General features: G+C 36.7%; 1 long non-coding RNA gene across 5 annotated transcripts in view; it reads left to right on the forward strand.

Moving 5' to 3' along the window:
* Positions 1-1,813: 1,813 nt before the first annotated feature.
* Positions 1,814-27,567, forward strand: part of LOC109453591 (uncharacterized) — an 878,050-nt gene continuing 852,296 nt past the window's right edge. For all 5 annotated transcript variants that reach the window (XR_012496688.1, XR_012496691.1, XR_012496692.1 and 2 more), the window contains exon 1: positions 1,814-2,304. This is a non-coding gene — a long non-coding RNA (uncharacterized LOC109453591). The remainder of the gene's footprint in view (positions 2,305-27,567) is intronic.

Genomic DNA, 27,567 nt, shown 5'->3' on the forward strand with positions numbered 1-27,567 from the left:
AGTTCCAACTTTACTCATTGGGAGCTCTTTCAGATGGTTCCCGGGTCCCTTTGACATACCCATACCAATGATGTTGTTGTTGGAGCACTTCCTACTTTCTAGCACTAGAATATGCTCCAGGTTCACCTTGTATATTTCCTGCCTCAGATTTAGAATCAGCCTTTTGTGCAAGGATCACTGGTTTCTTCTATTAGAAACCAAGATCTGAGTGCCAGTTGTGTTCTTTGCGACACTATTGATATTTTGGACCTGGTAATTCTTTGTTGTGGGGAGCTGTCCTGTATATTGTCCATTGCTTAACAGCATGCCTGGCCTCTGCCTATTTATTAGATGTCAATAGCAACCCTCCTCCTCTAGTTGTGAAAATAAATAGTGTCTCCAGATACTGTCAAATGTTCCTTAGAGAACACAATGGCCCCTGGTTGAGAACCACTCGTATAGAGACAGAGCTGCTGAAAGTTACGATGAGATGATGTAATGGAGAGCTGCGGGAGCATTGCAGAAGGCGCTTTTGAGCCTGTTTGCTGATATTGGAGAGATTCACAGAAGAAATGCCATGTGAACTGAGAATTGATTTGCTATTTTTTCAGCAATTATGAGCCAGACAAAAGGTAATGTTTCACTTTCATTATTTCATATAATCCTAGACTTTAAAAGCAGGTACTTTACAAGTGAAGAACCTAAAGTTCAGTGGGACAAAGTAACTTGCTAGGGTACCTGGGCTGGTCTTGAAGAACCAAGCCAGCCATGTGGATGGAGAGCTTTGAGGGTCGTGTCATCTGCTTACAGTGCTCAAATCAAGGCTATATCAAACACTCCTTTGTTTATAAAAGTGCAATATCATTTCATTTGCAATTCATTTTTTCCATTGAAGTCTGGGTTCTTGAGAGTAGGAACCATGCAGTGTTCATCTTATATCTCCTTTCTCATATGATGCTTGCCACATTATAGGTGTTCGATAACTGATGAGTAAATGATGAGTAAATGTTAGTCTATTCCATGAAATTCCCTTTCACAGATTATAGAATTAACTTCTGCTTCCTTCCGGTCGGATCACTATCCCACAAGCACCTCTGGTGGAGCGCTTATCAACCAATGTCCTGTAGTCTTTGGTCACTCTGCCTCGTTATTTAATGCTTAGGAACCCCAGAGGAGAGGTTTGCTGGTGTCAGTGACATCCTGAGACTGATAGTAGCCCATAGCGCTTTGCCAATGGGCTAGAGCTGCTGAAGGTGTTCTCTAGGGAAAGAAAAAAACATGCTGCACCTCTGATATTAAAATGCAGGATGTGTTGCTACTGGTTTCCATATATAATGCTAATTATCTACTTTTGTATTTTTTTGTCCAGTCTGATTCTTCTGTCAGTTAAAGACAAATTTTACTCAGACCATGAAAGGTATTTTTTTTCCCCTTCCTTTCAAATCTTTCACTCTCTCATCCCAATTTCCTTGGGGTGAGGTAAGGAGTCTTTTCTTTTTGTTTATTGAACAAAATAAGGGAAATAACACCCTATGTTTTGTACTCCTTTTTTCCCCCTACAACTTCTGGATCTGCTATTTGCAGTTGCTATGAAATTTCAAGTCCATTGAATTAGAAGTTGCTCCCTTCTCTGGTTTCAAGACTCACTATCTTTCTTCCCTTCCTTTGCTAAATTTCTGGTCTAATTAAAAAAACAGTAGATCATAGTTAAATAAAACTGTACCCGGGATAACCCTGATTTCCATATGCAGATTTATCTGCACTGACAGCCACCCCCCCATACACACACACACACACACACACACACACACACACACACACACTCTCTCATTCTCCTTGCCCTCCTCTCCATCTCCCTATAGCATTGTGTCTGACTGATTTTCAGAGCACCTTCGCTGTTTCCCCCTTCTCATTCTCTTTCTGTAAAATGTCTAGACAAGAAGGAGGTGGCTACAGAGGCTGAGCAAACAATCTCATATTCTGCCTGCAGTGTCATCGTTTCTTTCCCCCATTTTAGGGGGCTGAAGTTGCCCAGGAAAGGGATGCAGAGAAGCTGGAAAGGAAGGGGGGAGCTCTCCAGAGGCAGCTGCGGTCAGGAGCCCGGACTGCCGCCAGATGTGCCTGCCTCTCTGGGCTTTGATGCGAAAGGGGCTGCAGGAGGAAATATTGGGAGACAAAAGCCTCGGTTTAAATGATCATTTTCTTTATTTAACATGGCAGCAGACACTCTGTGCGTCGGATCATCACGCCGAGCATAAACTGGACTTTCCCACTTGCCTGGCAGGAGTGAGACACATCCCTGGGTGCTCAATGAGCATCTGAGAGGTAAGACCCACTGTTACAGATACTTGATTTTTTTTCCTACTCAATTAGTTTTCTTAAATATATGTTTCAGCCTCAATCACAAACAGTATAGTGGGGGCAAATCTGTTAATGTGCTTCTAAAGAGCCAAGAAAAAAGCAGAGGTATAATATATTTTAGCTCAATTTGGGGAGGTTAGTTACTTTGTCAATTCTGTATGTGCTGTTTGTTTTTTTCCGAAAAGAAAAAAGTATTTAGTTTAAGAATAGATTAATATAATAATCCACCACTGGTGAGAATACTGACATTCAGACTCAAAAAAAAAAAAAAAAAAAAAAAAAAAACTTTGCAAAAAGACAGTGAGCTACAGATGCATGTGCTGTATTTTTAGCTCGCATACACATATTAGAACTCTTATTAAAATGATAGGCTTTTTTTTTTTTTAGCAGAGAAGGAATGAATGCTGCATAATTAAGTACAGTATTTAATTTGGCTGTTGTGAAGCAAAAGAATAAGGTAATAATTTTTATTGTACTAATCAGTCTCAAGATGTTCTGTGTGTTAATTGGGTTAAAAAAATTGCAGTACTTATTAGAAATTCTAATTTCACAATGCAGCAGTGACAATAAGCTCAGCCAGTGAATTATTCACATCTTTAATTTGCTCACTTAATGACAGTGTTCTGTAATCAGAGTGCAGAGACTGCTGCCTATGCATTATGTATGATGCTCAGGACTTAAATGCAGGACATTATGAAGCTCTCAGTGGTTCAGTAATTAGTTTTCCACTAGACAGGATTTAGATATTCACAGATAAAAGTCCACAGTTGGATAATGCTAAGGTTGCAACACAAAATAACAAAGGAAAGGAAGCTCAAAGTTTACACTGAAACTTTGTCTCTCAGGCCTTGTCTACTGTGGAAACAGAATCATGCCACCTGAAATAGTTGCCTAGCTCTGATCACATGTTTGAAAACTGTTTTTGAACAAAGTTGTAGCAGGCAAGGCATTTGAACAATTTCAGTGGACCTGAGGGGAAAGATAAAACCTTTTTAATTAGTGTTCACAGAAGCCCTGCAATATATCCTCCTAATAAGTCTGTAGTATGCATAGCAGGCATTCTCAATGTGCTTTGTAACTTAGTTAGTGCAAATGCAAATTAGGTTACAATGGTGTTTGGCTGTAATTGTGTTTGTAAAAGGGTTACATGCCCAAATGGAGATTGAGCTTGCTCATGGTTTTGTTCCAATTGCTTCTGAGGGAAGGTTTGAAAATCAAATGAGATATTAAGTAAATCTGGGCATGAAAGGAAGTAGATCTGAATTGTCAGTGCAACTTGGAATTTTTTACACTTGTCAGTTTAGAGTTGTCAGTTTTTCTTTGATGATTCTAAGATTGTTCTGTCATAAATTATATAACCCTATAGACTACTCAGAAGCATTAGCAATGCTTTAAAAATGTATGTTAACTTTGGGAAACATTTTAAAATATTAATTCTAAAGTTTAAGGTGTAATTTGAAATCTTGAACTACAGTGACTTTTTTTTTTTTTTTTCTAAAGAACATGCTGGTTGGTAGACTATGTTTTTGAGGACTTAAATATTAATCTTTATTGATAAGGTTTCATTGCTTTATCATTTGTCAGTCTAAGATTTGTGCTCATTTCCAAAACCCAAGTGTTAGGATCCTAGTAAAAATTGGTATCCAAAATTGTAATGTGCAGTAACACCTTTTAAAAACTGCCTTTTACAGCTTAGAACATTTTTTTAAAGGGAGTTGAGAAATCTGTAGGCAAATGTAGTGCATGGTGAAGGAATGAACTCATCAAATAAAAAACAAAATTACCATTCGCCATAATTTGAAACATTCTAAATTGAAAAAAATTAAGTCACACTTCCAAATTTGACCTCTAACTTCTAGAACTAAAAAAGTTACTCTAACAACTAAAAAGTTTTTCATATTTATGTAGATAACTGTTGCCTTTGTGATACTTAGAACATACTTTTTTGGGAAGGACACTCGGTTGGGGGAGGAATTAGAATATTGGGCAGCTGAGCAAGTGACCTGGCTTTGACTTGGGTTTGGATCCAGGATAATATATGGCAATCAGATGTCGGCAGCGGTGCTGGTGGTGGCTCAAAGAAATGGCTGGGAATTAGGAAACTTGAGTTCTGGTCCCATTTCTGCCACCAACCAGCTGTGTGACTTTGAACACTTAAAATCCCTTTTCATTTCCTTGTCTGCCAGACGGGAATAACAAACATTACTAGTCTTTAGAGAAAACAACCGTAGAGTTGTTACGGAGATAAATGAGGTATGAGGAGTAAAAGTTTTTTGACAATTTAAAAGTACTAGACAAAAATAAGGAAGCTGTTTTAAAGATTAGCTTACAACTGAATGTGTTTCTTTTTATCTATATTGTTTGTTATGACAGAGATTCTTGTCCAGATTTGCAATACCCTATAATGCAAAATGTCGAAATATTGTCAAGTAAATCAATTTAAATTTAATTTAATGAAAATAACCCATGAAAAACAAATGTCCTTTTTAGGTATTTGGGAGAGATTAAGAGATCTTTGTGATCTTATACACATTAATTTGGTGTCACCACTGCAAAAAGGTTAGCAATCATTTTGCTTTGGAAAATTCTTTCACCTGTCACTTAGGAGACACTTACATATCAATACACTGAGAAGTCTTATGCCTGGGATGTCTGCCAGTCATTAAGATCACTAAGGATTCTTCTCTTTAGAGTACATGAGTCAGATTGAAATCGTTTACACCACTAGAATTTTGGTGCTTTTTCCCTCATCAAAAATGAATAATATATCAACCAATCAATCAATAATTGATTATCCATTAATTTTTTTGTCATCTATTAGCACTTATAATGCTATCAGAAATACCATGCTATCTCTCCCTCTTTATTATGAGGCGGTTATCTCTATATTCCAGATAAGAGATTGAAGCACAAAGAAGTTAAATAACTTTAAGACATCACAGTTGGTGAGAGGTAGAGTTGGAATTGAACCAGCTTCCAATCCTTAGGTCTCAGCCAATAGACTACATTGTCAGTTCCCAAGGCCCTGTGCTAAATGCTGAGATAAGGTGATTGATTGAGATTCCTGCCCTCAACTGCTCACCGTGGTAATAGTTGAATTTCTTCCACTTGCTCAGTTGTAGGTCAAGACTCTTGCTTCACAGATATGGTCCACAGACCAGCAGCATTGGAATCATCTGGAACCAGGCCCCGGTGCTTTGCAAACTTTGATGTGGCTTTTAAATCACTTGGGGATCTGGTTAAAACGCAGATTCTGAATAAGTAGGTCTGAGATGGGCACGAGATGCTTTTCTAACAAATTTCAAGGTGATGATGCAATATTGCTGTGTGGAGAAGCCTCCATTTGGTGAGTTTTTGAATTAGTCTTATCTCCCCTGAGTTCGGTACCCAGTGTGTCTAGGGCAGACCCAGTGTACCTGATTCCTTACTGAGACCTACTCTTCCTCCAGTTCTAATGTTTCATTGGTCCAGACAGAAGAGCTTCCACCTTGATTTCTGGACTTCAGCCCTCCGCTGTCCTGAATCTCAGTCTACATAACTGGGTCCCTGGCTGTCTGTTTAGCTCTGGCTTAGCCCTCCTATGCGTCTGATTCCACATTCACAGTTACTAGCATTAGCTGTTCTTTCTCTGCGGTAGCATCAGCCTGGTTGAGGATCTTCATTCTCTTTTCTCCATCAGAATCACCTGTGAAACTTATTAAAAACCTCCAAGCCCTCTCAACATCACTCTCATAAGTTCTGATTCAGTCAGCTTTGGATGGGTCTTAGAATTTTTTTTCTTTTTTCATCTTTTACAAAGCTTCACAGTTGATTTTGAGGGGCAGCACATGCTGAAAAACTTCCCTGGGGGCCCGTCCTGTGCCGTGACCTGATGGAAACCTTTTGGAAAGTGATGCTGACAGAGCTTGGGTTCAAGTTTGCCAAGCACTGGGGACGTTTTCTCTACGCCTCTATGTTAGCAATGGGAGTGGAACATAGGAAGAATTTAAAACTTTGCTAAGCTAATTTCAGGAAGGCTTTGCTGAGTGATTGGCATTTGAATTGGGCAGCCAATGAATGAGTAGATCTTTTTTCAAGTGAAAGGAATAGCATATGCAAAGACAGAGAGATAAACATGAGAACGGTATCTTAAATACTGGAACATCCATGTTGACAAAAGTGCTTGTTTAACACATGAAAGGGCAGGGTAGGAGATAAAATTACAAAGGTAGGTACCATCACTTTTAGGACTTGATGTGTTAAACCAGAGAGTTTACACTTCATTCTATGACATCATTATCAGAGCTTAAGATGGAAAGCAAGGTGAGCAGATGTGTGTTTTGGAAAAATAATCTTAGCATTGAGTCCTATGAATTTAGTGGGGGCAAACCTGAAAGCAAAGGGACAAGTTAGGTACCTGTGGTAATGGAGTGTAAGTGAGATGGGGAGGAATGCTTTCATCAGGCCACGCTCCTGGGCCCTGAACCTAACCTCCTCTGTCTCAGATGCCGATGATGTTTCTTTAACACACTTACATTTTATAGTAATAGTCTGCAATTTAGACCTTATAAATGGCTTGGCCTTGAGAATTCAGGGAACTTAAAGCTTTTATGAGCCTTTTCTTGCCCTTCTTTCTCCTGATTGTTTTACCTTACAGTGCTGAAACAACTAGCGCTAGCATTCTTCCCTCAAGAGCTGCTTAGAGCTTTTAAGGAAATTATTTAGGAGCAAAAGCTTCTACAATGCCGAGAGGAATTTAAAACCAGTTAATGAGCAGTGATAGGAATGCCAACGTTTGGAAGAATTTTGTCTAGGCCCCTTGAATGCATCGCTATTGCCCAAACTCTGGAGAAAGACTTTGCATCGTCCACTAACCTTGACCCAGCTTGCTTTTCTATGTCCCGCCTCTGCATTTGTCTCTCTTAGAGTTGCAACTCAAGTCTTCTTTCTTTTAAAAGTTAGCATAGATTGATTGCTTCACCTACCTTCACCCAGTCACATTTACATAGAGAGCTCATTTACTTTTACTATATCTATTGCACCACAGAGCGTATTTTGGAAACAATAATATCCACTCTCATGTGCTTGGGCATTTCACCCAGTTTTTGACCCACTTCAATATTTCCTTGTTTTTAGCTAAACTCTAATCTACATATGCTTATATGATGGGCTGAGTAAGGACCTCCAAAGATAACTCCCAGAACCTGTGAATATGGGACCATAAATGACAAAAGAGATTTAGCAGATGTGAGGAAGAATTTTGAAATGGGGAGATTATCCTGGGTTATCTAGATGGGCCAGTGTAACCAAGGGGCCTTTTAAAAGTTAGGTAGGAAAGTCAGTCAGAGAAAGACTGGACGGAAGTTGCTATCCTGCTGGCCTCGAAGACGGAGGGAGAAGCCCAGGAATACAGGCATCCTCTAGAGCAGGGGTGTCCAAGCTTTCTTCAACGTTTTTCACCAAGGGCCATATGTGGTAAAATACACAAACAGCCGGGCCACTCACTCAAGGTGAAGTACGTATTGCCTCACCTGGTTTATTTAAGTAAACTAAATATATTTTTGGAATTTGCTGCGGTCCAATTAACAATGTATTACGGGCCGCAGTTGGCCCGCGGGCCGCAGTTTGGATACCCCTGCTCTAGAAGCTGGAAAAGGTAGGGAAATAAATATGCCCTAGAGCCTCCAGAAGGAACCAGCCATGCCAACGCTTTGACTTGAGCCCAGAGAGATAGATTTTGGGCATTTTACCTCCAGAAATGTATGAGGATAAATTTGTGTTATTTTCGGCCACTAAATTTCAGGTAATATATTACAACAGCAGTAGAACACTACTGTAGTTTATTACATATCTTTATCTGGCTGACTTGTTTTGCGATCCAGTTTGTCCCACTGTTAGCAATGATATAGCTTCATGGTTGCTTTTCGTCAAATACTTCTCTGTTGGTGGTCCAGCACACTGATTTTTCTGAGCTTCAAAGTCCTCAGTGCAAAGGTATTACCTAGAGGAGGAGAGTGACTGATGGGGGTGGTGGTGGGGGCTGTCCCGAGGTAAGTGAGGGAAAGCCAGTAAAGCACTCCTTCGGTGTCTGACGTGGGGTAGCTGTACACTGAGTGCAGTTCCTGTCTCTTCATGGAATTCTCGGGAACTTATTGCTGGGGCTCTACTCACAGTATTGGAGATATTCAAAAGCTATTTTGGATTTTAATGGCTCCCAGGGTAGAAGTTGATTTAGGATTTAGAACAGTAAGTTCTCAGTGCTAATAACAATTCTTTGATCCATTTTGAATCTCATTGAAAAGATATTTTGATTTTGTAAACCTTTCGGGGTTTGGCCATGTCTACACTGTACAGACTCAAGTAGCTAAAGCTTAGTAGATCATTATTATTTTCTCAGAATTTTCCCCCTGCTGCCCCATTTGGAGTGTGCTTTTCCACACACACACACACACACACACACACACACACACACACACACACAAAACTATAGTCCACATTACAATTAGTGTCTTCCATAGACTGATACTGTGAGGGTTAAATGAGAATGCAGTTGAAAGCATTGTGTCAAGTCTTTTATTATACAATGTAAATACTTGGTACATCTGTTGTACTGACAAGGTTATGAGCACTTTGAGATGTTATATATCCTTGGTTCTCTAAGGCCTTATGAGATTAAATAAATTACTAAATAAAAGTCGGAAAATTAGGATCAAGGAAAGTAAGGAGAGTTGAAGAAAAAGAAAAGAAAGAACTGGTATATATGGTAGATTTTGGGGTAGGATCAGCCACTATTTGCCTCAGAAATGTCTCCTGATCTCTGCATTTGAGCCCCTAACCCCCAAAAGGCATAGCTAATGTGTGAACTCTCACCCCACACTCACATGAACCAGTCTCAGTAACTATGACTGTTCCACTAACTAGGGCTGGCATATGAACTTTCTCTCTCCCTATACCTATTGTTGCTGTAAAAATTACCATAAATGTAAGGGATTAAAACAATACAGGTTTGTTATTCTATAGTTCTGTGGGTAAGAAGTCCAGCACAGATGTTACCAAATGAAAATCAAGATGTTGGAAGACTGCATTCCTTTCTGGATGTTCTAGGGGAGAATCTTGTTTCTGCTCATTTGAATTGCTGGTAGAATGCAGTTCCTTGGGGATGTAGGACTGATATCCCTTTTTTTTCCTTCCTCCCTCCCTCCCTCTCTTCCTTCCTTCCTTCCTTCCTTCCTTCCTTCCTTCCTTCCTTCCTTCCTTCCTTCCTTAATGGAAGCAAAGATAAAGACTGGTATTTCATGTAGAAAATTAACATTCAAATGTGATTGTTTGTTTGTATGTTTTGAAAACCTCACAGCACTCCCAGGGGCAGATTTTTTTCAGTCCTACTTTATGATGAGGAAAGGAGGGCTCAGAGAAGTGAAGTAACTTGAGCAAGGTAACACAGAAGCCAGATTCCAGCTGATTTGGTCTGACTATTAAGCCCATTCTGTTAATCTCTCACGCGCATGTGTCCTGCCCTCTGGCTGCACTGGAATCCTAGGCGCCTGGCCTGTGCAGACTAGCTCTGACCTCTCCCATTTTCTCATAGAAGTGTGTCCCAAGTATTGCATGGAGAGAAATGGCATGGGACATTGTTTTCATTTTTTTACTACTAATTTGGGAACTTGGTGGTTTTAATTTTTTTTTTTCCAATTCCACATATAAAAGAGATCACATGGTACTTGTCATCTTTCTTTGACTTATTTCACTTAGTATACTGCCCTTGAGGGCATTATTTATTGCTGGCTGGCAGTTGAAGGCCATTTGCAGCTTCTAAGGACACCTGCATTCCTTGGCTTATGGTCCCCTTCCCCATCTTCAAAGCCTGCAGTGGCAAGTCAAATATTTTTCATGCTTCAAATCTCTCCTTATTCTTCCATATCATCTCTCTGACCCACTCTTCCGCTTCCTTCTTCCAATTTCAAGGACTCATGTGATTACATGGGCTCCACCCGCATAATCCCTATCTAAGGATCTTTAACTTAATCACATCTGCAAAGTGCAGTTTGCTTTTAAAATAATATATTCATAGGTTCCAGGGATTAGGAAGCGAATGACTTTAGGGGGCCATTATTCTGCCCACCACAGTCCATAACTGACAGCATTCGCCTGTATTATAATTGTTCCACCTTTTGTTTTTTAATTTGTGCAGTATCATTTTTCAGCCCCTCTCTAAGACTCAATTATCCAATCTCAGAACTCTGTTAGGCATCTTATTCAACCCTTTTGTCAACTTAGTTTTGCTGCGATAAAAAGCCATTTTTCTCCCAATTTGTTTCAATTCAGTTAGATTCAGTTCATTTCATAAGAATTTATTGTCTACTGATAACATTCCTGGTATGATAAAGTAAGGTGTTGAGTTTCTAATCTGCTTGTAGAGATAAGATGTATTCACATGAGATAGACAAAAATGCAAGAGAGAATATAATAACCGTGTGTGCATGACCAACAAAGGTGCTAGAAGGGGAAGGTGACGTTGCACTGGTGGTATTGGGTATGCAAGTTTGTCATCTTGCCTGGCTGAAGTCGCTTATAGAGTGTGTGTTAAGGAACAATGGTCAGATCTTCCTGCTTGAAAATCTCCCTACATAGGTTGAAATTAGTTGCTTCATTTTGTCGCTATTAGATTCATTTAGCTTAACAAGCATCTACTTTTTTTTTCTGCTGCAATTTAAACTTTTAGTTTCTTTTTTTTATTATTTATTGGGGGTGACAATTGTTAGTAAAATTACATAGACGTTCAGGTGTAGAATTCTGTATTACATCATCTATAAATCCCGTTGTGTGTTCACCACCCAGAGTCAGTTCTCCTTCCATCACCATATATTTGATAACAAGCATCTACTTTTACCAAGCCATCCTGTAGAACTCTTGCTCAGGGTATATATTTTCTTAATTGGTTGTCAAACTACTATGTATTAATCCTTGTTCCTTAGTCTGAATCAACTTTCTATAGATCTTTAAAGAATATTTCTCCCTTTAGATGTATTGTCCTAGTAACCTCATAGGGTTTCTAGCACCAGACATTTCAGGACCTCAAGAGCATGTAAGTGGAGTAAGTCAGAACCAGGTGGGGACAAGGCTTGGAAAACTGACCTGGGCCAGGACCCCTTTTACTCTTTCATGATGCCCCTAAGAGAGATTTACATGGTGGTAGGGCTGACTCCCATGGAGTGTGGCCAGAAGTCCTTGTTCCAGTGTTCAAGGTGAAGTAGTTCCAGTCTGAGGCAAACTACTGTTAACATCACAGAAGGTCTTAACATGGTGAGTAGAGACTCAGTCATGGAAGTACCTAGAGTGAGTAGGTAATTATAATTAGGCAGAGGGAGCAATAGGATGAGCAGAGTTGGTCTCTGCAAAGCTAAGAACAATGTTATGGAAATTTGCTCCACCAGTGTTGTGGAGTTTTTCTAATGCCACATGACTCCAGTCACAATTGGATTAAACTAACAAGTTGTTTGCTCCTATTAAAATGTTATTCCAGATATAGACACTGGTCATTACGTTACTTGGCCATTTTGTTAATTTTCTAAGTTAAAAAATTTAGGTTGGATTTTGGCAGAATAGAAGAAACTCTAATAATCCATGGTCTCTAATGATGAAATGATAGGTAGTGAATTCTCTGAAATTTGAAGAATTCAGACATTCATTAGATGACCACTTGGCAGATGTGATGCTGGGGGTTTAAAAAGGTGACATTTAAAGGCCCCTTTTAATCCTAAAACACCATTTAAATAAGGATAATGTAAAAATGCCTACACTTCATAGACATTATTTTTATTTATTGAACACCTGGCTTTTAAATTTTAGAAAAACACTTATTAATTAGAAAAGAGATATTAAAAAGGGGTAATTTTCATTAAGCATGCTTGGCCATTTTAAATTACAGCTTTCTTCAATTGCAAATCCCCTTTAACACACTGATTACTTATTAGATAAACCAATAATCTTCTATGATTTACAGTAAAATGCAAATTCATGCATAAATATTTAAATGTTACACATAGTCAGATCCATTGAGAACCCTCCTTTTTTTAAGCCTAAAATTCAAACGGGTATATTTTGCAAGGTTGTTTATTTTAATACTGGAATAAACTTAGGCTGTCTCCTAGTTGCACTGAATTTCAATGGCCTTTTTAATTGCAATTAAACTCACAGTTTTCCAAGTTCTTTCAGAAGAAGGGCTTATCTGTATTTAGGATGTGTGTTGCCTTAGGTAATGCTGTCACCCAAACAATCTCTGCTGTGCCTGGCAGTTTATGAAGAAAGTTCCCAAAAGTGGTGGGTGATTTGGGGGTCGGTATCTGTATCTAGGAATGAGATCCAAGGAAAGAAGGCCTTCCTTAACTGTTGCTTTGTTACCTTTAAACTAGGGCCTTCGGTTTAAGCCTAGAATCACAGAATTTGCATGCTTCAAAGGTGATCAGTGATAACTCTCATACGTCATTTTACAGATGAGGAAACTGAGTCACAATGAGGTGGAGTGGTTTATCTATTCATATATTGCTCTTAGTTCTCCCAGCTCCTTTACCTTCAACTTGACCCTGATAGCCAATTCAATTAGTCCTCTTGTTTTAAAGAGGAGGAGAGATGGAGTCAGTTGGGCAAGGTGCCACAGTCAGTAGCTGGGGGCCCTGCTGCCTCTGCTTGTGATGCTGGGCTGCAGCCTGGACCAGTAATTCTTTCCATCCTTATTTCTCTCATGACTACGAGGTGATTAAATCAAACCCTATGCATGTGAGGGTAAGTAAAATCACATTCAATATACCTATTCATTGCGAAATAGTGTCTGTAGGATTTGGAAGTGCTGAAGATAGCTTTTCCTAAGGCATTAACTAAACTTAATATGTGCAGTATCTGTTTTATAAATAGATAATATTACATGCCAATCGCATGTATTATAACATTTAGATATGCACAGGTTTCAGAATACTTAGCATTTTCAAAACAGACTGCTATTTATATAGTAATGTTTTCCTTATTGCTTTGTAATAATTAGTATTGATGAGTATTGACGTATATAATTAGAACATTCAGGAGCAGAAACTTGATAGTGATTCAGGCCACAAGTTATTCTCAGAATTTTCATTTTATAATGTTGCACATTATAAATAATTAAATGTGTTTCTTTTGATCTCTATGTGTTGATCTGTAAAAAAATATTCTTAACTATCTGCCTAAAGCTAGTGGTAAGCAAGAATTTTGATTGAGGTCTTCTCACATCTTGTGTTCTAAGAAGTCACTTTTCAAAGAAAGAGCATCTTTCTTACTTTCCTCGAAGCCCAGATGTGAGGATCCTGCAGTTTTTCTGTAGTAACGCAAGGAGAGCTCCCTAGCATAGAGAATGTGCTTCGAAGCTGCTTCCCTGAGACCTCTGTCACTGTGTCTGTACTCATTGCTGGGCTCATCCCTGGGCTCATCAATATGCCGTGTCTTCTAATCTTACAACATCCCTGGGACCTAAGCATTGCATTATGATTGCCATCCTACAAATGTGGAAACTGAGTTTCTGGGTGGGTCATTGTGTGCAAAACCCATTCACAATATTCTTTCTACCACACCAAACTTCATATTGTATTACAGAAAGAGAAACACAGAAAGACAATGAGAATAAAAGATCAGCAATGGCACTTTGCATCCATGTAGCATTTTAGAATTTTCTCTATTTCCCAGCCCGTTGTGTGTTACATGTATATTACAGGGTTCTCTAGAGGACTAATGTGGTCATGATAATAGTAATATTTGTTAAAAGCTTGCTATAGGACAGGCGCTGTGCTAAGTGCCTCATATACATTATCTCATTTCATCCTCATAACAAACCTGTGAAGTAGAAATTATTATTCTTGTTTTTAAAATGAGAAAATGAGGCTTAGAGAGATTAAATAGCTTGCTCCAGGTTACTGCTGTTTAAACCAGGCAATCTAACTGCAGATTCCAATTCCTTAACTGCTCCTCTCTCTGCTGCTTGCACTGTACCTAAGGCTCTTCTTTTTCCCTACTAACATTTCTTCTCTTTATAAAGGGGTTGCAGGAGAGAGACTTCTGCACTAACACTGTGCTATTCAGAGCTGCTGCTACTGACTAGTGTCCTCAAACTTTAGTGTCCTCAAATACTTATTTAGCATATTGTTGTTGTAGCAATTATTATTGTTTTCTAAGGCAAATGGTATTAGACGTTTCTGAAATTTTTGTGTTAATCTAATTATTATAAAATATAAATGTATTAGAGTTGCTTAGTGAGTAAAACTAAAATTTGATATTGTCAACAAATGTCTAAGGAAATAATCTCTTGACTTATTTTTCATATAAAAATGGATTTCATAAGGTCAATTGCTTTCCGCAATGTGTGGTGCCTTATCTTTGTAATTCGCATAATCATGGGATATAATCAGAAAGGGTTTTTGTTTTTCTGCCCCTTTAAATTTCTCCAGTGGCCTTAGCTTGTCTGCTATTAGATGGAAACGTGGCCAATTCTGTGGGTTTTCTGCGTTGGCTCAGGGTCCTATTGTGTCTGTAACTCACATAAGCTGTCTCAGTTCAATAATAAAAAGTTTCCACTCCCATCTATCAATAAACATTTCCATCTTCATTCAAAATTACACTTACTTCCTCTACCCCAGCTGAAGCTCTTTGCAGGTGGGAATCCAGGTAGAGTATGTGGGCCTTCCTTTCTAGTTTACTATTTCAGTGGTTGCTTTGTGGAACAACAGTATCCTCTGGGAAACTGTTAGAGATGCGAATTCTTAGGTCCCACACAGACTTAGTTAATCAGAAACTCTGGGCATGGGGCCAGCAACGTGTATGTTTTAACAGGTGATCCGTGTGAATGATGACACTCCAGAGTTGGAGAACCACTGCACAATCTGACACTTGCTTCCTCCTCATCTTTCTTAGTAACCTTAGTGTCTGTGGTCAGAGCAAAGGAGGGAATAGAAAAGGGGTCAGAAAGGTTATTCCTTCTCTGGTATTGCTGTAAGATGGCTTCTCATTTTAGGACCTGGTTTGTGTTTACAGTTGACTCTTTCTCTGATGGCTGCTTTTTCAGAGCCTCACTGAGAATATTCAAGCCCCTTTCTACTCTGCCACTCTCCTTCCTGACTTTTCTTCCATGTGACACAGAGTCTCTCTGTTGGGGTCTTATTGCCCTTTCAGGACCCATTCAGAATGGCCCCAGGACGTGGTTTATTGGATGTGGTTTACAGAGTACAATGTTTTCAAATAAACACATGAATCTGTTCCTTTCAGAGCAAAATTATCTTTTCTCCCATTCACCTCCACCCATTTTCCAAGTGTATAGACATCTATGGATTGATCTGGGGCTGCTACGTTGCTAGTATTTTTAGGTCTCTAAGTCCAAAGAATAAGATTATGGAACCAAGCAACAGTCACTAACTAGCAGAACTGCCTGATCATTGTCCAGTGAATTGGACCCCTGGTGTATGCCACTTTATATCATCTTGGCCTCACTTCTTTCTCTAGTCACTGTTGTAGTGACCAGGTCCATACAGACTTTGACGAGATTTATATAGTTGTAACCTGACAATGTCTTTTACTTCTTGTTTCCCATCTTGGACTTCTCTGACTCCTTAGAACTGCTGGGCTTTCATGCATGATCTACCAAATAAGTGGGGGCAAAGGGGTTAATGCCGTGGGGCCATTCTCGGCTACTAGGGAATATACCAGATAGATAAATGCTTCTTCCTTTTCATGCCAGGTTAGAAATGCTGAAATGGACGTCCATAAAGCCTCTCAGAACCTCCGACACAACTGAATAATTATTGCCCATGGGATTTCTAACTAAGTAACACATCTTTGTATTCACCTTCCCTCCTTCTCCACAGCTTCTCCCATCCTACGCTCCTATTCCTAGAGATCACTTCTCAAATAAACTACCTGCCTGCAAGTCTTTTTCTCGAGGGGCTTTCTGGGGGACCCTGCCCAAGACACTTATCAATGCTAATCTTTCTCATTTCTGATCTCTTGAAGATTGGTGCAAACCCAGCTATTAAAGATTATAAGTTTATATGAAATCGGCTATGTCTACAAAAGTGAATGCTTGTGTTTTGTTAGCTTCAATTGAATAATTTGACACTACGCACTGAAATAACTCATACGTGATTCATGAGTATGGGTAATTTGGAAGCAAGGACTGTAATAGATAACTTCTTTGAGAACCAGTAGGATTTTAATGACTATTTTGTCAGAGGAAGGCACTTTCTTTTGGGCTAAAGAAGGTATCAAATAGGCTTATCATTCATCTGGGATCACAAGTAGCTATACAGCAAAGGGGTGCCTTACAGTTTGCTTTCACTGAAAAGCAAAATAGTCTTAAAATTCAGGTTTCCTAGATTACGGTTTTCCCGATGTCACTTCCACCTGGCTTTGCGCTACATGGGAGAAGCCATACAAAATGTTTTCCGTCTCTTAATCTCAGAAACTCCCATAGTCCAAAATGTTTAGATCATTAATAAAAACAGTTTAGTACACTTCTTAATATGATAATTATGTAAAAGAATTTGTAACTTTGAAAACAATAAGGGTAACGGAGAGGGCAGAGGTAGATGAGGGTAAAAGTGATCAAATATATGGTGATGGAAAGAGAACTGACTCTGGGTGGTGAACATACAATGTAATATATAGATGATGTATTACAGAATTGTCCACCTGAAACCTATGTAACTTTACTAACAATTGTCACCCCAATAAACTTCAATTTAAAAACAACAACAACAACAACAACAACAACAAAACAATAAGAAAACATGGGCCAGTAGTTTTATTTGGGCATTCCCCTGCTAATCAGTAAGTATTTTCTAAGTTCACAGTATGAATCAGGCACTGTTAGGTGCTGTGAAAAATTTATAAAAATATATATTTTTAAATATTTGTTTTGACAATCAGTTGGCTCATAATTAAAAAAAAAAACACAAAAAGATGTATAATGAAAACACCATGAAAATTATTGCTTCACTTCTGTGCCCATCCCCAGAGTCCACTATTATTACGTTTCATGTGTATCTTTATGCAGCTATTTAATGCAAATACAAGTAAAGCAGGTGTTAGTCTCTCCCCATCCTTGATGTGCAGCTCACTTTACACACATGGTAGTATGTCCTACTCATAGTTTTGAATCTTGCTTTTTCACATGCTATCGTGGAGATTGTTCCATAGCTCAAGTAACAAATTGACTCCTTTTTCTTTTTTTTTTTTTTAATGGCGTCAAACTATTTTCCTTTTTGGTATGTCATAGTCTATTTTGCCAGTCATCCCTTATGTATACTTAGGGAGTTTCCAATCTTGCTATTACAATCCATATTGCAGTGAATGACCTTATATAGGTCTTTTCATACACAAATAACTGTCTTTAAGACAAATTCCTTGAAACGGAGTTGGGTTAAAGAGTATGTGCTTCTGTAATTTTGATTGGTATTATCAAATTACTCTCCATAGAGGTTGTGCCAGTTTTGACTAGCTGCATACAAAAATGCCTGTTTCCCCACTGCCTGGCCAAACAGTATTATTAACCTTTTGTATTTTTGCCTTTCTGATAGGTCAAGAATGGTCTATTAGTGTAGTTTTAATTTTCATTTTTCTTATTACCTTATTCATGTGTTTAAGAGTTATTTGTGTTTCATTTTCCACCAACTGTCTGTGCACATTGTTTGCCTATTTTTCTATTATCAATTAGTAGGCACTTATTGTTCATTGGTTTGTGATATGAGTTGCAAATATTTATCCCAGCTTGTCATTTTTCTTTTGCCATTACTTATTGTAGTTTTCACTCTAAAGATTATTAAAATTTTTGTGTGTGGTTGTAATTTATCAATCTTTTGATTTATAGCTTCTGTGTCATGTTTAAATAGGGCTCGTCTACACCAAGATTATAAAACATTTCTCCCAGCTTCCTTCTAATACTCTTATGCTTTCACTTTTACAATTAAATCTTTGATTCATTTGGAATTTATCCTGCTGTATAATATAAGGTATAGGTCTAGTGTTATTTTTTTTGTAGTTGGCTACCCAATGACATTTATTGAATAATCCATCTTTCTTCACTGATTTGAGATGTTGTCTTGCTACCTTTTGTTATATTAATAATTTTGGGGTACACGGTGTGAATCAAATGTTGTTTTAGATACTCTGGTACATTTTAAGAGTGTAATATAGTTCCTGCAGCCAGAAATACCATGTAGTTATAACGACAAAACTAACACTTGTGAAAAAAACAAAAACAAAAAAAGAACAACAACAAAAAAACTAACACTCATGAAAAAACCAACCAACCAACCAACCAACCAACCAACAGTGAGTTGTATCAGAGAAGGTTTTATGGAGGGGCAGGAATCAGTCCTTCCTTGACATCTGTACGCAGAATTAGAAAATAAAAACACACCAAAGAGGTACAGGGAGATAAGAGAAAAGAAGGATCTGGCTTATACTCACTAACCAAAACTTATAGTCCTCGTCCAGAGGGAGGCTGAATATTGATTAGCAAATATTCAATGTGGATATATTTCTGTACGGCAAATGTGTTTATTTTATTTTATTTTATAGAAACACATTTATGCCTTTTAAGGTGAAAATTACTGTTATAAGATGCTGTTAATTTCTTAAATTCTTCCTTTTTAATTTAAATGTGGGACTGAAGTTGTTTATAGAAAATGGCTTCAATTCCAATAGGCCTCTTGTTAGTCAATTTGGAGTTATTTGTGTGTATCTGAATTGTTTTCTGTTGTATTTTCTTGTTTGCTTAATATTGAACCCCTTTGTATGAAAATTGCCATACTGGGCTGATTATTTTCTTATTTTTAAATATTCTTTTTCTTTCTGTGTTTCATATTGGATAGTTTCTTTCGCTATATCTTCAAGTGCACTAATTTTTTCTTCAATGTTCAACCTGTTATTAATCCCATCCAATGTATTTTTATATCAAATATTATAAATTTCATCTATAGAAGTTTGCTTTGGGCCTTTTTTTTTATTATTAGTTTCAGGTATACAAAACAATGTAATAGTTAGACATTTCACCCCTCACAAAGTGATAACCTCCCTCCCCCAATCTATTGTGGACCCTTTTCTAAATATCTTCCACATGTCTCCTTAACTCTGAACATATGCAATACAGTTATAATAACTGTTTTAATGTCCCTTTTTGCTAATTCTATGACCTGGGTCAGTTTTTTTCTTTTAAATTTATTTAACTTTTGACTCTCATTTTTTTATTTCCCAGATCCTAGAAAACAGAACACTTTTAGATGAGCACTATTTACTTCAGAAAAACACTGTCTTGTTAGTTCATAAAAAAGCTGTTTTCCAAAGGTATATCTGAATAATGACAACTACAGTCTTTTAGGCATTTCAAAATATGATCAGTAAAAATAAATGACTACTAGTAAAATTTTTGTGAAGTCAGCTTTATCATTTTTTAGAAAGCAATTTCTGTTAAAGAATGCATGACTGTATGTTGAACGGAGACAATAAAACGTTCTAGTGAGAAGAGATTATTAGAAATAACCAACATTGTCTCCCTTTTCAAGATGTTCCAGCCACAATGGCTCTTTCTCTGTATCTCCCATATTAATATGCCACACTCATCCTTACCTAGAAGGATTTGCACTTGCTGTTTTTATTCCCCTCTTCTTGGAAAGCTTTTTCCAGATATTTGTATAGCTGCCACATTTTTCATCTTTGAAATCTTGGTCCAAATGTCTCCTCAAAGAGGCCTTCCCTGACCACTGTTAGCTAAAATATCATCTCCCCCCACCACTTGCCAAGTTATTTTCTATCTCACATTAGATTGTTATTATCTTCATAGTCTATTTAAGTAAATAAAAAATAATTTCATTTATTTATATATTTATCATCCCTTTCCTCACGGCAGAATATAAGCTCCTTGAAGACAGGCTTTTTATTTTTGTTTTTGTTTTACCAAATACATAGTCTTGTCTTACAGAAGTCTTTTAAATATTTTTTGACTAATTGTGACTAATTATAATAGTTTTCTCAACATGTGCCCCAATTTGTTCTCCATTTTACTTTCATTTATTTTGGCATATGATTACTTTTTCTCTTATTTATAAACTTAGTTTTTTTTGTGTGTGTTTTTTTTTTGTTGTTTTTTTTTGGGGATTCTCTAAATACAAATTCTGTTGAAACCTAGGTGTTCAATCACACAAATAAAGTCTCAGTCATTAGAGAATTTTTTCCAAATTATGTAACAACTGTGTTTTTTCTTCAGTGTTATATTAATGATGAACTCCCTGTACTAGCCTCTATTGTTTTGAATTTTTGTTTTAAACTTTTATTGTTATTTTTTTTCCCTGCACATTTTGCTTTGCCAATTCAGCCATAAGCCACCTGGGGCAGGGGGCATGTTCAGCCCACCAGACACCTATAGTGTTGTGTGACTGAGCAGTGTTGAGCTATTCAATAAACAGCTTAGGTGTTTTCATTGCAACTTAAATGAAGGAACAAAGAGTAGAAAGTCAAATCAAGAAAACATTATTAATAATTACATCTCTGTAGCAAACTAGGTAGTAGAAAGATTTTGATACGATTTCTAAAATACAGTTTATATGTTTCATTTAAAAAAACCTTGCTAAATCAGCTCTCATCATTATCTGAAAGCTATTGCTCCTGTTATCATGGTTATAATGGCATGGTCTTTGTAGTTGGTTGAACTATAGTTCAAAGCCTTCCAGGGTGCCTACAAAAGAAAAAAATGGTATGAAAAGACACTAGAATTACACTTCTACTAGGAAATCTTTCACTTTGTTTAAGAAAAAAAAGCACACAAATGAATGTTTTAATATCCAAGTTGGGTTATGATCTTAGTGGAGTTAAATGCATAAACAGGTAAACAATACTCTTTCAGGAATATTCAGTAGAATATTGCTCTTTTGCTATAAGCGAAAGAGATGTTATTAGATTACAGCGCTTGTGATATGCTGAATTTATTTGCAGGTTTATAATATCTCTCATATATTTTATGGAAGAGTTTTAGTATGTGTTTATCAAATTAAAAATTGCCTCTAAGATTGTTCATTCTGTTTTCTAAACTTTATCACTGATTATAGATACAAGGCACTTCTATCATTTATTTTAAAGACTGTTTATTAACTTGTCTTTAGGCTAGCTCAGATTGCATATTGCTAAGAAATTAAGTGATTTGGACAATCAGTAATTTGCATAATTATTGTTTTGGAGATAATTCTGTAGGGAATAGTCTGCTTCTATGAATATTTATAAAGTATCTGATTTATAAGCATAGAAACCATGAGTATAAGGTATTGTTATCTTGTTGTTTGAAAGATAATAAAATATCCACAGAGAATAAATGCAATATCTTTGATATGACTCAAATGACTTCATCACTCATCATATAATAGAAAAAAGAAAGAGAGTAAGGGGAAAATTGCTATTATTTGGATCATTTTCTCATTTTCAGAACACAGTCCCTGAAATATTCAGTATAGTACTTTATGTCTGAGTACGTGTATCCATGTATGATGATGTATATGTAACATGTATATGTGATAGACATCATATCGTAAATGATGAAATTAATCTAGATTAAGATTTGGCAAATTTATTGCCTGTAGGTTGAATATGGCCCACTGCTTACTTTTGTAAGGTTGTATTAGAACACAACAATGCTCATTCATTTGTATATGAGCGTTGTGGCTACTTTCATGCTACAACAACATAGTTGAGCATGGCTTACAAAGCCATGTCCTTTATAGAAATATTTGTGACCCCTGATCTAGATATTAATCCTATAGACTCAGTTGACCTTCATACTCCAGAAACACCATGTTGCTGTATCTTTAAGTATTTCATTCTCTATATGCTTTTCTTTTTAAATATATGTGACTGTTGAAGAGAGTCTACAGGTATCAGCGTAAACAAGATCTAAGAAATCTTTTTGTTCTTATGTTCTACCTATGTTTATAATCATAAGCATTCAAGATAGAGGTATATAAAACACATTAATACAAAACTTAAAGGTATTGTCATTAATGATCTAAATTCTACCACTGCTTTTTGAATACCCAGGGCCTATCTAATTAATTCTTGGACACTGAAAACAAAAGTTAGCATACTCTTGATTGCAGGTACTATGACCTTTCAAAGCCACTCCTATCACAAGAAGAGTAGTTTCCAGGTATCCTTCTCCCTCATTTTACTATTGAAATAAAATGAAGAAAACCAATTACAGTATAACTATAAAAGTATTTTATATCTTGGTTTAAAGGCTTCTAGTTTCCATAAAAATAAAGTATTGGATTAAGTGACCTCCAAGATTTTGTTTTTCAATTTTAAAATTTTATGATTTTTTAAAACTAGTGTAAGCACTTATCAAACAAAGACAAATTTGCTCTCTCTTGTTTTTCTTTTCTTTATTAAAGTTTATTGGGTGGGGTGACAATTGTTAGTAAAGTTACATAGATTTCAGGTGTATAATTCTGTAATACATCATTAAATATGCTCTCTTAAAGAGTTAATTTGTTTCATTGTTAGTAATAAAAATAGTTCTTTTTCATAAGCTCATTTAATGTAGAGATAAGTCATAAGAAAGTAACTGCAAAAGACTAGTTAAATAAGTGGAGATATATACCGTGTTCATAGATTAGAACTCAATATTGCTAAGATGTCAAATTTTACAAATTCCATAGGTTCAGTAAAGTCCCAAATTCCCAATAGTTTTTTTTTTTTATACAGAAATTGGCAAATTGATTCTAAAATTCATATGGAAATGCAAAGAACTTAGAATACCCCCCCCCCATCTTGAAAGGAACAATGTTGAAGAGCTTAATAAACTACTTGATTTTAAGACTTACTATAAAACGGTGTGTTTTGGCATAAGGATAGGGAAATGGATCAATGAACAGAATTGAACACACGTATGGTCAATTGATTTTGGAGAAAGGCACCAAAGCAATTCAATGAAAGAAAGGAAAGTCAAGAAATGTTTTAGAACAACTAGAAAATGAACCATATCTCACCCTATAAAAAAACTAATTCAAGATGTGTCAAGATGTAAATTTCAGAGCTGAACCATAAACCTAGAAAAATAGCAAAGGATAATATCATGTGGCTTTGGAAATTTGAAGATTTCTTAGCAAGACACATACATATATACACACACACCCCAACCACAAAAAGGAGAATAAAAAGGATGAATAGAACTGTATAATAATTCTTCTCTTTTCAAAAAGTATTGTTACGAAAATAGAAAGCAAGCTACACACTTGGAGAAAATATTTTCAACGTTTATATCTGTCAAGATATTTGTTCCAAAATATATAAAGAATTCCTACAAGTCAATAATAAAAGCAAACAACTCAATACAAGAAAATGAAGACTAGAACAAATACTTCAACAAAAAAGAAGAGAAATGAATGTCCAAGAAGCATATGAAAAGGTGCTCAACATCACTATGGAAATGCAAATTAAAATCCCAGTGAAATACTATTCCATACCCAGAGAAATTGCTAAAATTAAAAAGATTAACAATAGCAAAACATGGTGAGACTGTGGGAAACTGGAGCTTTCATATTGTTGGTGAGTGTATTAAATGGTATAATCATTTGGAGACAGGTTGTTGCTTATAAAACTAAAAATAGACATAACTTGTTATCCAAAAAGTTTATTCCTAGCCATTTATCAAAGAGAAGTACAAAAAAATGTTGATAGTTGTTTTATTCATAATTAAAAAACTGAAAATAATTGTTTATTAATAAAACAATAAATTGTGGTATAATCATACAGTCTATTACTACTCAGCAAATTACTGAAGTACAACAATATGGATAAATCTCAAAATTTTATGTTGAATAAAAGACAGAAAGCAGGCAGAAAATGCCTCAAAGAACATTTTAATTAAATGAATAAGTTATAACAGGCAAATCTCAAAAACAGGAAGCAAGCTAAATGTCTATCAACTTGTAAACAGATAAAGAAAATGTGGTATATGTATAAAATGGAATACAAAATACTATTCAGAAAAAAAGAGTGAACATCTGATACACAACGCAACAGGTAAAGCATTATGCTGAGTAAAAGAAACTGGATGCAAAAGACTACATATTGTATAATTTCCATATATATTAAGTTTCAAAAAAAAAATCTGTGAGTACAGAAAGCAAATCAGTGATTTCATTGTCGTTTTTTTTAATGCCAAAAACTTGAAGAGGTTTGCTAGGCACATACAGCTCCTCTCAGTTTATACCTACAGGTATTGTGACTAAGATAAGGTAAAAGTTTTCTTGAGTGTCGAAGGAAAGCTTAGGTTTAATTAAGCAGTGATGGATTAAAAGGCTCATGCTTTACACCTAGATATTTGTATATATTGTATATATATATTTTAACCTCACTCATTCTTTATTGAGTGCTCCTATAGGCAGAGCCTGACACAGGGATTCTTGTTTAAGTGCTTAATTGAGGGAGGGCTCTCAGGAGGAGAAGAGTGAAGGATGATGGGTAAAGGATGGGATAACACTAAGCAGGAAAGCATCTCAGCTGGGGATTGGCTTCACTCAGATCCCACCATCCCACGCAGAAACTCTGAGGGTAAGAACTGCACTAAAGAGCTGTTCCGGTTTTGAGGTAAGTGGGTGGACTTTTTGCTCGTGTTATCAGTTAATCATTGGCTGAGATTTCAAGGATGGTGGTCTTGAAGGGCATTACCTCCCTGGTGAGGCAGTTGCCATTGGTGGTGACTCTCCAGGAAATGGGGGCATCTGTGAGCTATCACCAACCTACACTTACAGCAGGGAGATAGGAGCATGAGCCTGAAAATGGGCAGGGAGAGCATTCACTACAACCTAAAATAAGTACCTCTGGGGAGTTATTTTATGGAGTAAGCTTAAATGTATCTTCAGTTAAGTGTTTGAAAACTTTTCCCCTATGTTTGGAGAAAGTTATTTTCTGAATCAAAACTCAAGTTTTGTTGTTGTTGTTGTTGTTAACTCATGTATCCTGATTTTAGATTTAGAAATGTGTATCTCTGGTTACGGAATTTATTTTTTTGACACATATAACATATAAATGTAACATACATATATATGTATATGTATATGTATATGTATATGTATATGTATATGTATATGTATATGTATATGTATATGTATATGTATATATATATATCAATAAGGATGCTTGCAGTTGGGGGCACTTTGGAACATAAAAGGCCTATGATTCATAAGTATCATGTACAGAGTCAAACCGGATTTGACGGATAAAATTTTTCATTTCCTTTACAAATCTCAGTTCCTTTTGTGTCACACAATCATCTGTTCAAATTTTCCCTTCCTTTACATTTTTCTGTAATATAAATATCTTGTTTCTATTTACTTTTTTTCTTTCCAGAAATAATTTTTATTCTTCTGCTTCCTTTTAAGGATAGGCTAGAGATTTATCAGGAAACTTACTATTATCATCTAGGCTCTTATGGCCATTAATTGTTAATCTCTGTCATCATTTTTCACTTCATTCTTAGAACCAAGCAAATGGGAATAGACCTAAGTGTACAGGAAATACACTGTTTTATTGCTGTCATCTTCTGTTGTAATTTCTCTGATACATGTGTTTATGAAGATCCAGGGTGGAAGAGCATAGAAAATCTGCTGTTGGGAAGCCAGTTGAGCTTTCTGCAGTCTGATTAAGTAATTTAGAATGGTTACCCAAACATCCTCAAATTATTTATACTTAACCTTTGTTAAATCTTTCCAAATGCTAAACATGGTTTTATGGTAAAAGCCAGAGAAAAGTTTTAAATTGTAGTGAACCAAAAGTGTTGCAGATTTTATTTTTTTCTGCCTTATCTTGCATTTCTCATATTCCTAGTATTGTGTATCTCGATTTTTTTCCCCATTCAAGCCAGATCTTCAACACTTTAAGGCTGCCCTTTCGTTTCTGAACTGTAGTGGATGCTAATGCATACTGCCCAGAAATCCCTTTATGTTGTAATGGTCCCCACTGTCACCTCAGGACCCTCTCCTTACCTCCAAACACATTGGCTTCATCCAGATGCTAGCATTTCCATCCGAAGACTTCGAGTGGGAGCTGCTGCTAAGGTGCTTCCCAAGTGTGCTCTCAGGGATCCAGTGAGTACAACAGGTCTTTGCTGTGTGCTTCTCCGAAACCTAGTTTTTATCTTGCTTTTGAACTCCCTTGTCCTCGGATTACTTCACTACTTCTGAGGCAACCAAACATCTCTTTCTGCAACCTCATTTCCTTCGGAAGCAAGACCCCACTCTGTCTCCACTTTCATTTGGCATCTTGTCTGCTTTCATCTGGATTTTATGACGCCAACTGCTCGGACCCATTTCTTTTCTATCCTCTCAGACCCGGGACTCTGCTGGGTCTGAGCTTCCTTCTCTTTGTCACACTTCTTACGTCAACATCAGGAAAAAATAAAATAGAACTTTTAATACCTGAGTTTTAAACTGTTTTTACAGAAGTTTATAATACCTTCAAAAGTTTTAGCAATTGTTTTTATTTACATAATTATGAATTTTGTGTGTGTGTGTGTGTGTGTGTGTGTGTCTGTGTTGTATCAGCATACTCTTTTTCTGCTGCTACAACACAAATCAGATTCTTAGAGCCAATGTCCTAAGCAGAAGACTCAAAATACTTTCTTTGCCTGGAAATATTGCATTTGTCTTTCCCTTTAGTCCAAGAAGATGACACATCCCCTATCTGCTCCTCAAACCTATTCTTACTTTTGCATTTCTTCTCGTATTGAATTTTAGACAAACCTACACTCTTAAATCAATGCCACTAATTTTGGTTCCTCAAAATTAGTGGCATTGATTCAAGGCTTAGCAACAATTACTCTCCTCTTCTTTTTTAACCTTTTTTTCTTTTATTGAGCTAAGAATATTTAACAGGAAATGTACCCTGTTAATTTTCTAAGTGTATAATACAGTGTTGTTGACTATGGGTACCGTGTTTCATAGCAGATCTCTAGAGCTTATTCATCTTGCTCGACTGAAGCTTGATTAGCAACTCCTCGTTTCCTCCTCACTCCAGACTCTGGTAGCCACCATTACACTCTTTGGTTCTATGGCTTGGACTGTTTTAGATTCCTCATATAAATGGAATCATGCAGTATTTGTTTTTTTGTGATTGGCTTATTTTACCTAGCGCAGTGTCTTCAAGCTTCATTCACGTTGTTCCATATTGCTGGATTTTCTTCTTTAAGGC

This window comes from Rhinolophus sinicus, linkage group LG05 (assembly GCF_036562045.2).
Source record: "Rhinolophus sinicus isolate RSC01 linkage group LG05, ASM3656204v1, whole genome shotgun sequence".
Lineage (NCBI taxonomy): Eukaryota > Metazoa > Chordata > Mammalia > Chiroptera > Rhinolophidae > Rhinolophus > Rhinolophus sinicus.